Source organism: Schistocerca cancellata, chromosome 8 (assembly GCF_023864275.1).
Source record: "Schistocerca cancellata isolate TAMUIC-IGC-003103 chromosome 8, iqSchCanc2.1, whole genome shotgun sequence".
NCBI classification, from domain to species: domain Eukaryota; kingdom Metazoa; phylum Arthropoda; class Insecta; order Orthoptera; family Acrididae; genus Schistocerca; species Schistocerca cancellata.
The window spans coordinates 575,668,887-575,679,150 of NC_064633.1; positions in this window are offsets into that span (position 1 = coordinate 575,668,887).

Sequence of the window (10,264 nt, forward strand, 5' to 3'; positions counted from 1 at the left end):
TCCACCACTCACCCGCTTACTCGAAGTCCTTTCAGTGGTAGGAACCCGATTCTGGAATGATTTTCCTCACTTTACGAGATAACTGAATAGCATCTGCGTGTTCAATCAACAGTTAATGACCTGTCTACTAAAACATACCTGTCTCCTTCCACTATGCATCCATCAGAACTAAGTACTCTTCATTCCGTTCAGGTCTTGCACATTTCCAACAGTCCATCCCTGGACCATTTTCAGTCCATCAGAACTCGCTATTTGAGAAAATATTGATTTTACTACCATCATAATCCCTTTTTTTGTCTGTTACTATCACTATTAGTACTACTACTAGTATTAGTATAATAATAATAATAATAATCATTATTATTATTATTATTTGCAGTAGTAGTAGTCGTCCTAGTATCTCTAGTATTAACGCCATTAGTTCTTAATCAGTACTGTTATTCACATTGTCATTAGATATATTCAACTCTTATTTCAAAACATTTTCGGTTTTATGTAAGAAGATCTGAAGGCTCTAATCAGTTTAAATAAATAAATAAACAGGTTTTCTTAAAAAATGGAATGCCCTTCTTACATGGACAATGGCGCCATCTAGTAGAAAGTAAATAGTGTCATCTTGTAGGTTCCTGACATTCATGAATTGGTCTTTACTGTTTTCTTGTGGGATGCACAGTTTTCAGCTTACAAGACTCACTCTTTATACTCCATGACACGCACTTTACTATTCCTATTTCTTGCGGAGTACATATAATAATGCAGATGGAGATGCGGGCGGAAATGTGCCTATTGTACGGTACCATCTGCGTTGCAGGAAGTACCAATTCTGTCTAGATGTCGTCTGTGATACATACCACGCCAACGGAACGTTAAACTCTACTATTCAGATGAATATTACTTCCCTTAGTAATAACATACACTGTGATCAGTGGCTACTGTACCAAAGACCTAATGTGAAAGGAGTCCTAAACATTCAAACTTAAATAAAATGCACTGCTAACTGTTTACAGATTACTTACAATGCAACAGCTGAAATTTAGTAACATCAAACATCTGCAATGTGCAAGTCTTGTCAGTGTTTTGTGGGGATGAAACAAGTGATGTATGATAAACGAAAAATAAAAAAGTGGAGATTTGATGCCGCAAAACTGTGTTAAAATTAAAAGATCAGTTAAAGTAAAGAAAGGAAGATATACTAGAGAGAAGAGGAGGGGGAGAAGGATAGAAGAATGAAAATAGGGTTCATCTGTCGACAGAATAGACAATAAAGACAGAAAACTCATTTACTGCCGTTGCAGACAACAATCAGCCGCATTAAAGCAACACATGCGGAAATCTGTTGTTGAGCTACCTGTTGTATCCCTTCAGCACCTAAGATTAAAAGACAGACCAGAGCCCGTGCATATTCTTACCTGCTGTTACTCAGCCAAACCTATCCGGCGTTGTTGCATAGCCGTTGCAGTCACCTGACCTTTCTTCACCAAATTTTTGTGGGATTGGATAGGGAGAGATGTGTACTGAATTATTGCTCACATGCTAGACAATCGCATACAGACTAGCTCCGATCATTTTCCAGCTGCTCCAGCTGCAAAATGTACTGAATACAGCGATGGCATTTATAACATGAATTGCTAGTGATATTGATAGTAAAAAATAATACATAAGGAGTTGTTAATTTATTACTCCTGTGTCTTTCCCATTTCTCTTAGTTGAAAACAGTTATATTATGGAAGTCATACTTAATAAGCTGTTTTTCTTTCAGTATAATGAATTCTGTCAACTGTCAATGTTGATCCAGTCTGTCAGTTGTTTACAGCGGGGCAAAATAAAACTAGCCTGAAAATATTTAAATAAGACTGACGTGGAACTGACACTTGTTATTGACCATCACAGAAGACGCTGGAAATTACCACTGTCAACTCGATGCGGCACAATCCTGGGTTTGTCAAAACGTGACACACGTGTGTCAGCTGTGCGTAAGGCGCAGCAGCAATAGTACTTTCGCTGTTCTACTGTAGCTCTTCCAGCGTGTGAGAATTATTTGAGAACATCTGATGCTTCAGTTTGCCCCATAGGTAAAAATAACAGGGCTCGAGGTGATCAGGACGCTGCACTGCCTCTGCTGGTTGTCCTCTCCTCACTGAAGAGACACACATCTGTGCATTCGTAACTAGGTTGCCTAGGCGATGTCTGCTGTTGCTCCGTATTGCTGAAAATATCCATAAGACCATTCACCTTCTTTGAGTTCGTCCACATATGCGTTGAACAGTTTCTGGAGTTACCGGTTAACAGTAACAGTTTTGTGGAAGGATCGTATTACAGTGTGGACACCAGACATTGCGCACCATTCATCAATATTGAGATTACGCAACGGTTTTTCAAAATAGCGATGGGCTTTTCTGATGTACAATTAGGCAATTGTTGTGAGTACACGTATCCTGGCAAGCTGAACCAGGCTTGCCGGCAGGAGTGGCTGTGCGGTTCTAGGCGCTACAGTCTGGAGCCGAGCGACCGCCACGGTCGCAGGTTCGAATCCTGCTTCGGGCATGGATGTGTGTGATGTCCTTAAGTTAGTTAGGTTTAATTAGTTCTAAGTTCTAGGCGACTGATGACCTCAGAAGTTAAGTCGCATAGTGCTCAGAGCCATTTGAACCAGGCTCAATCTGAAGAAACGAAAAACTGACGATCCCCAAGTCTTCCACCTCATTCAGAAACCACCGAAGAACTCAGCACGCAAAAGTTCGTCTGGATGTTTTAATTCATGCGCAACAATTACTTTGTAACGATACAGGTGCAGGTCCTTTTTGACACTGTTTAGACACGACAATTTCTTAATGCCCACTTGCCTAGATAAATGACATTGAGGTTTCGTCAGACTTTGTTCCAGGGTTTGCTTCACTAGAGCAATATTTTCTGTGTTCGAATACTTACCGCATCGTTAGGTTTTTATTCGCTACAGAACTCGTTTCTCGCCATTTTGACTCTCAGTTTTTCATTGCAAACTTTGCTGCAGGTTTTGCCAAAACAGTTCCAGGCTTAAACCCTGGCGCAAACAGTTGCGTACACATTTTCTACGAATTGTGTTTCACACAACAGCGGATAATGAACACACCATGTATGAAACAGGGCACAATTTAGTGAGGACAATTTCGTATTGCATTCAACTGTTGAACAAACACACCGAGCGAGGTGGCGCAGTGGTTAGCACACTGGACTCGCATTCGGGAGGACGACGGTTCAATCCCGTCTCCGGCCATCCTGATTTAGGTTTTCCGTGATTTCCCTAAATCGCTTCAGGCAAATGCCGGGATGGTTCCTTTGAAAGGGCACGGCCGATTTCCTTCCCCATCCTTCCCTTACCCGAGCTTGCGCTCCGTCTCTAATGACCTCGTTGTCGACGGGACGTTAAACACTAATCTCCTCCTCCTCCTCTCCTTGAACAAACACGTGTGCTCTTCTCACTCAGTAGTACGCAATGACGCAGCGAAGTACTGAGGACAGAGCATGTGCAGACATGTGACAGCAGAAGATTTGTGCATCGAAATCGCGGTATCCGGCAAGGCTAATTTAGCGTCAATCTCACGAACGTTGTCCGGGTCAGTTTTGTTTTGCGCACGTTGTATTTATCCAGCCGTATCGCACTGGATAGTGTGACCAGAAACAGCCCGTTTCAGCCAGGAGGTAAGAGAGGAGGTCGCGGTTCCTGGAAGCAATGCCTTTGTAGCCGCGGCTCGACTCTAAAATATTAAACGCCGGTCTCGTCAGAAGCTTCCGGAGTCATAAAGGGGCGGCCCTACATTTTATTTATGCACGCGCCTATCGCAGCTGCGCTTGGTAACAGAACTAACCACTTGTGACAGACTTTCACGTTACTGCTCAGTAGAACAGATCTAGACATTTTGAACCCCGCCAAAACTTTTGCCTTATATTTTGACAGAAATAAGGTATGCATCCTCTTTTCGTATCACTGTCTTGTCATTCCGTTCTTCAAATGTGAATCGATCACTGCTTTAAAGAGTATACTACCGGTTGTATCTCCTAAGAGACGCCAGGTGGATTTTCTCTGCTCTTCCGGCAAATATCTAGAATTTTGTTTCTGCAGCGTGCAGCTGGAGTCAGCACAAACAAGTACTGCACATCACGTCTTTAATGCGACGCCTGTATCGACGGAAAGAGTCGGCTTGTTTTCAGTTAGAAACAAAATTATTTTTAAACCCGTTTCTATAGAGCTGTCCCAAATGAATCTACTGCGACATTTCTTTTAGCGATACGTATTAACAGGGACAGAGAAGAAGACCTGGCTGAACCCTGAGATAGGAAGTTCTGAAATATTTAGTGAGAGTTGGAACATGTATCGGAAACACAGATTAGACACCGTAGGAGCTGGTGTCTTCATTGCAGTTGACAGAAATATTGTGTCTACTGAGGTCGAAGTAGAGTGTGATTGTGAAGTTATCTGGACACGTTTAACAGGGCTAGGAGGAATAAAGTTAATTGTTGGGTGCTATTATCGGCCACCAGGTTCCACCGTGACAGTTCTAGAATCATTTAAAAGGAATCTACACTCTGTATCGCAGAAGTACCGGATCATGCTATATTAGTCGGAGGCGACTTCAACCTACCTAGTATAGACTGGGATGTCTATGGATTCATTACAGGTGGTACAGACAAGCCGTCGTGTGAATTACTTTTGAACACATTATCCAAAAAGTGTATTGAGCAGCTAAATCGACAGCCAACGCGTAATGGAAATATTTTAGATCTGGTAGCCACGAACAGACCAGACCTCATCGACGGTGTCAGTGTTGAGACAGGGATTAGTAATCATGATGTTGTCATTACGACTATGGTTACAAAAGTTAAAAAGTCGGTCAAGAAGGCTAGGAGAGTATTCTTACTAGAAAGAGCAGATAAGCAGTTGTTAGCATCCCACTTAGTAAATGGATCGACTTCGTTTACTTCCGGTACGATGGACGTGGAAGAATTATGGGCAAATTTTAAACACATTGTAAATCGCGCATTGGAGTAGTATGTGCCGAAAAAGTGGGTTACGGAAGGAAAATACCCACCGTGGTTTAACAGCGCAATTCGGAGAATGCTCAGGAAGCAAAGACAGTTGCACTCGCGATACAAAAAAGATCGGGAGAATGACGACAGGCAAAAGTTAGTAGAGACTCGTGTTGCTGTAAAAAGAGCGATGCGCGAAACATACAACCACTACCACCGTCATACCTTAGCAAAAGATCTTGCCGAAAACCTAAGGAAATTCTGGTCTTACGTAAAATCGGTAAGCGTGTCGAAGGCTTCCATCCAGTCACTCACTGGTCAGTCTGGCCTGGCTACGGAAGACTGCAAAACGAAAGCTGAAATTTTAAATTTAGCATTTGAGAAATTTTTCACGCAGGAGGATCGTACAAACATAACGCCGTTTGAGTCACGTACAGATTCCCGTATGGAGGACATAGTGATAGACATCCCTGTGGTTGTGAAGCAGCTGAATGGGTTGGAAATAAATAAATCGCCAGATCCTGATGGGATTCCAATTCGGTTTTACAGAGAGTACTCTATTGCATGGGCTCCTTACTTAGCTTAGATTTATCGCGAATCTCTTGCCCAACGTAAAGTCCCGAGCGACTGGAAAAAGTCGCAGCTGTTTGCTGATGATGCTGTGGTGTACGAGAAGGTGTCGCAGTTGAGTGACTGTAGGAGGATACAAGATGACCTGGACAGGATTTGTGATTGGTGTAAAGAATGGCAGCTAACTCTAAATATAGATAAATGTAAATTAATGCAGATGAATAGGAAAAAGAATCCCGTAATGTTTGAATACTCCATTAGTAGTGTAGCGCTTGACACAATCACATCGATTAAATATTTGGGCGTAACATTGCAGGGCGATATGAAGTGGGACAAGCATGTAATGGCAGTTGTGGGGACGGCGGATAGTCGTCTTCGGTTCATTGGTAGAATTTTGGGAAGATGTGGTTCATCTGTAAAGGAAACCGCTTATAAAACACTAATACGACCTATTCTTGAGTGCTGCTCGAGCGTTTGGGATCCCTATCAGGTCGGATTGAGGGAGGACATAGAAGCAATTCAGAGGCGGGCTGCTAGATTTGTTATTGGTAGGTTTTATCATCACGCGAGTGTTACGGAAATGCTTCAGGAACTCGGGTGGGAGTCTCTGGAGGAAAGGAGGCGTTCTTTTCGTGAATCGCTACTAAGGAAATTTAGAGAACCAGCATTTGAGGTTGACTGCAGTACAATTTTACTGCCACCAACTTATATTTCGCGGAAAGACCACAAAGATAAGATAAGAGAGATTAGGGCTCGTACAGAGGCATATAGGCAGTCATTTTTCCCTCGTTCTGTTTGGGAGTGGAACAGGGAGAGAAGATGCTGGTTGTGTTACGAGGTATTCTCCGCCACGCACCGTATGGTGGATTGCGGAATATGTATGTAGATGTAGATGATGTAAGAATTCCAGCAGCGATGAGCAGCGCTGTTTCACGGTGGTGCTGGACGGGGCTGTCGCTGCTAGGGTACTGGTTATTCTCACTCCTGATAATACATACCGCTAAAAAAAAATATTGCACTGGACTCATTTGGGACAGGTCTATGAAACAGGCACGTAAAACTGCGGTTTAAAAATCATTTTTCTCGCAACGCGAAACAAAACGATATTTTGCATCTGCAGTGGGCGTCATGAAAGACATATGAGGAGTATTTGTTCGTGATGACTCCAGCTATACATTGCAAAAGAAGTTCAATCTTCTTACACTTTTTTCTTAGTGGAGAATCCTTACTTTCCTATGGTTTGCCACTTTTATTTGTGGACTCTCAAACCGCGTCAGCTTTATTATTGCCAGAAAACATCTGCCGAAACACCAGAGAAAATGCGCCTGACAACATTTAGAAGGGACGCCTTATACTGGTGTGCAAAACTTGAAGACGAAAGTAGCTTTTTCATGACGTGTCACTGCCAAGTAAGGCAGGGCGATGAAACTTGGACCATACATAGAAAGAACTGCTACGGTATAGCACAGAAATTAACTGATAAAAATATGCAGTAAGATATTACGTGGTCCTGCCTCCCGCTCTATGAGCGTACGTCCAGAGTCATGTCGAACATGTTCGTTCTCAGTGGTCCAGGCGTTCTGGTGTGGGGAAGGATAATGTTACGTGGACGTACTGACCTCTGAATCTTTGAACACGGCACGCTCTCCGGTAAACGCTACTGTGACACTCTACTTCTTTACTATGTGCGTCTTTTCAGGGGTACATTCGACGCTGACTTCCATTTTACAGATGACAATGCGCAGGTGTAGGAGCTCTTGGAACGAGAAGATATTCGGCAAATGCCTTCCCACGTGGACGGGATTGTGGCCTTACCAGCAACAGGAAACATTCAACCCAGATAACGGTGGCCATTCACGTGATGACCGTACCTGCTGGCAATAATAAACCTGACACGGTTTGTGAGCTCACAAGTAAAAGTGGCAAACCACAGGAAGCACAGTAATGCAAGACACAAAGGGAAGGTACCCACACTAAGAAAAAAATGTACGAAGCTGGAGGTTTCTAGAACGTGCGTTAAAACGATCGTCCATCAATTCACACACTTTCAAGGCCATGGTCTGCCTACATCTGTTCACGGTCGTTTGCTAATGGAATCAGTAATAATAGTGCCTGCGCAGTTAACACTACATCGTGTAAATTTTGATGTTGTCAAAGTTCTGGGATTTCGTAGCTATTACAGTTCTTAAATCAGTTACTATACAACTATTTCTTAAATGATGTCCTCCTCTGAATTCCGATATCTTGAAAATAATGCTAAACCGATGTAGTAAGTATTCATCTAGGCAAATTATTATCGTATTAAAAGATTTAATCTTTTTGGATGAGAGAGAGAGAGAATTACTGCAGACATGGTGGATTTACGACAAAATTAGTTAACATACTAGCCAACAACAAAAAATCTGGAGGGTTACAAGCGTCAGTCTCATTCCCTCCCCCCCCCCCCCCTCCATCGTACCCCTACCCCACACAAGAGCCAAGGATGGTAAAAAATGCTTTGAAAGTTACAGAAAAACTGTGACCCCGCAACAATGACAAATCAAGTTACGCATTGATATCAAGCGTTAATTCATTTTGGTTAGTTTCTTGCAATTTTTTGAATTTTCCCAGCGTTGTCTTCAAGGTTTTAGAAGTTCGATGTGTATATTTGTATGTTCACATTTTACGTTCCACATTACTTGCCAAATTTAGAATCAATGAACTGTATAAATTTTACTTGCATTTTCTGCAAATTTTATAATTCTTTACGATACAACCATCTACATTTTACTATTTAATTATTTGTTTTGCATTGGTTTAAAAAGTTGCTAAAACAGTATTTTGGAGTAACTGGGGTTTCATGGATGTAGAAATGTAATTATATAAATTTATTTAAAAAACACAGAATGCCTTCCAGTGCCTGAAATATTATTTTTCGTAAATCAAGGTAAACTACACTTACATGTTTTATGCAAGGGAACTGACAAATCCTAAGTGAAAGTCATTCACAATCACAATCGTCAGGAAAAACACAAATCGTCCATAAACTCAAAGTTTTCGTGTAAGAAACTGTATGTGTGCCACTTAGTGACAAAAGAGGTGCTGCCAACAGCGCGTAGCCAATTGATGATCGAGAGCAACACTTTCAGTCAAAATATGTTGTAAAGACTTGTACTGATCGTACAGTGGCTACTGGAAAGGAGTGTTGGTTGAGGTCAACACGGTCAATAATTGTTAACCATAGTTTCTTATCTTGATGGCAGTAGTGTGCGCTATTTTTGTGTTGCAGTTATTATTTACGACACATTATGTCTCCGGATATCCCACGACAGTGACCTGCAGTTCAACGACACTCTTAAGATGACTACTTCAATTAGGTTCACTTGCAGACATCAGCGCTAGACAATGCTGGTTCTCCTTTTGCTCGGTGCCGGTACCGAACATGCAAGGCAGTGCGATGAAGAACGCGGTCCAGATTACTATCAGATAAATTAAACCGCAGGGGCAGAAGTTTCAATTCAAATAGACTGTGTAATTCGCGGCTCCGTTTGCCTGGTTGCTGTCGGAAATCTTGTCAGTCCAATACGGAGATCGCCAAGGGAGTGGACTCACAATGGGACCCCAAAGTCGCCGAAGGGATAAAATCGCTGTCATACGAGAAGGGTAGCGGGCAACCAGGCCATGCAAAATTCGAAATTCTGGGGATTATTTATGAGGACTGCACGCCGCTTTTCAGAAAGAGTCAAAGGTTTCTTACTTTTCCTTTCTCCTGGACTTAAAGTTCACAAATTGCGCCAATTTAATGGAACATCGGATCATCTCACTGTGTACGGAAACCATCTAAGAATTTTTAAAGCTCACGTTGCAGTCAACGACAAAATGCATATCGTCATATCACGTGGCGTTCACTCTAGCTGGTACGCAGCTCGCCTGCAGCTGATAACGAACGATTCTGAGGTTTATTCTTCATGGAAAGTCTCTCACAAAGGTGGATCTCGTCCAAGTGCATATTACCCGCAAATCTGCAGACAGAGCAACCGAAACTGCAAGACCAAAAGTATCATCAAAAAATTCTCTACGAGCGTCTCCATTTTACTCGATGGATACATGCCAGTGCTCCCTCTACGATTTGGTAACCTAGGATGATCTTTGATGTACTATGAAGATGAGGAGGATAATTTGTTTCAAAAAAAAAATGGTTCAAATGGCTCTGAGCACTATGGGACTTAACATCTATGGTCATCAGTCGCCTAGAACTTAGAACTACTTAAACCTAACTAACCTAAGGACAACACACAACACCCAGCCATCACGAGGCAGAGAAAATCCCTGACCCCGCCGGGAATCGAACCCGGGAACCCGGGCATGGGAAGCGAGAACGCTACCGCACGACCACGAGATGCGGGCCGACAATTTGTTTCCAACTGGTATGGAGAACCAGAGAAGAATCGGCATTATGTTTCTCTGCATTGCATTGGGAATGTCACAAAATTCCTTGAGTGAATACTGCCCAGAAACCATTTACGCAGATAATAAAATTGTTGTTTACGGTAGACTAATTACGTACACTTGAATACTGAAACCATTCCCTTTACCGCAGAACACTACTTGTGTAATTTGGGGGGCAGGGGGGGGGGGCGGTGAATGAATCCTGATAATACACTACTGGCCATTAAAATTGCTACACCATGAAGATGACGTGCTACAGACG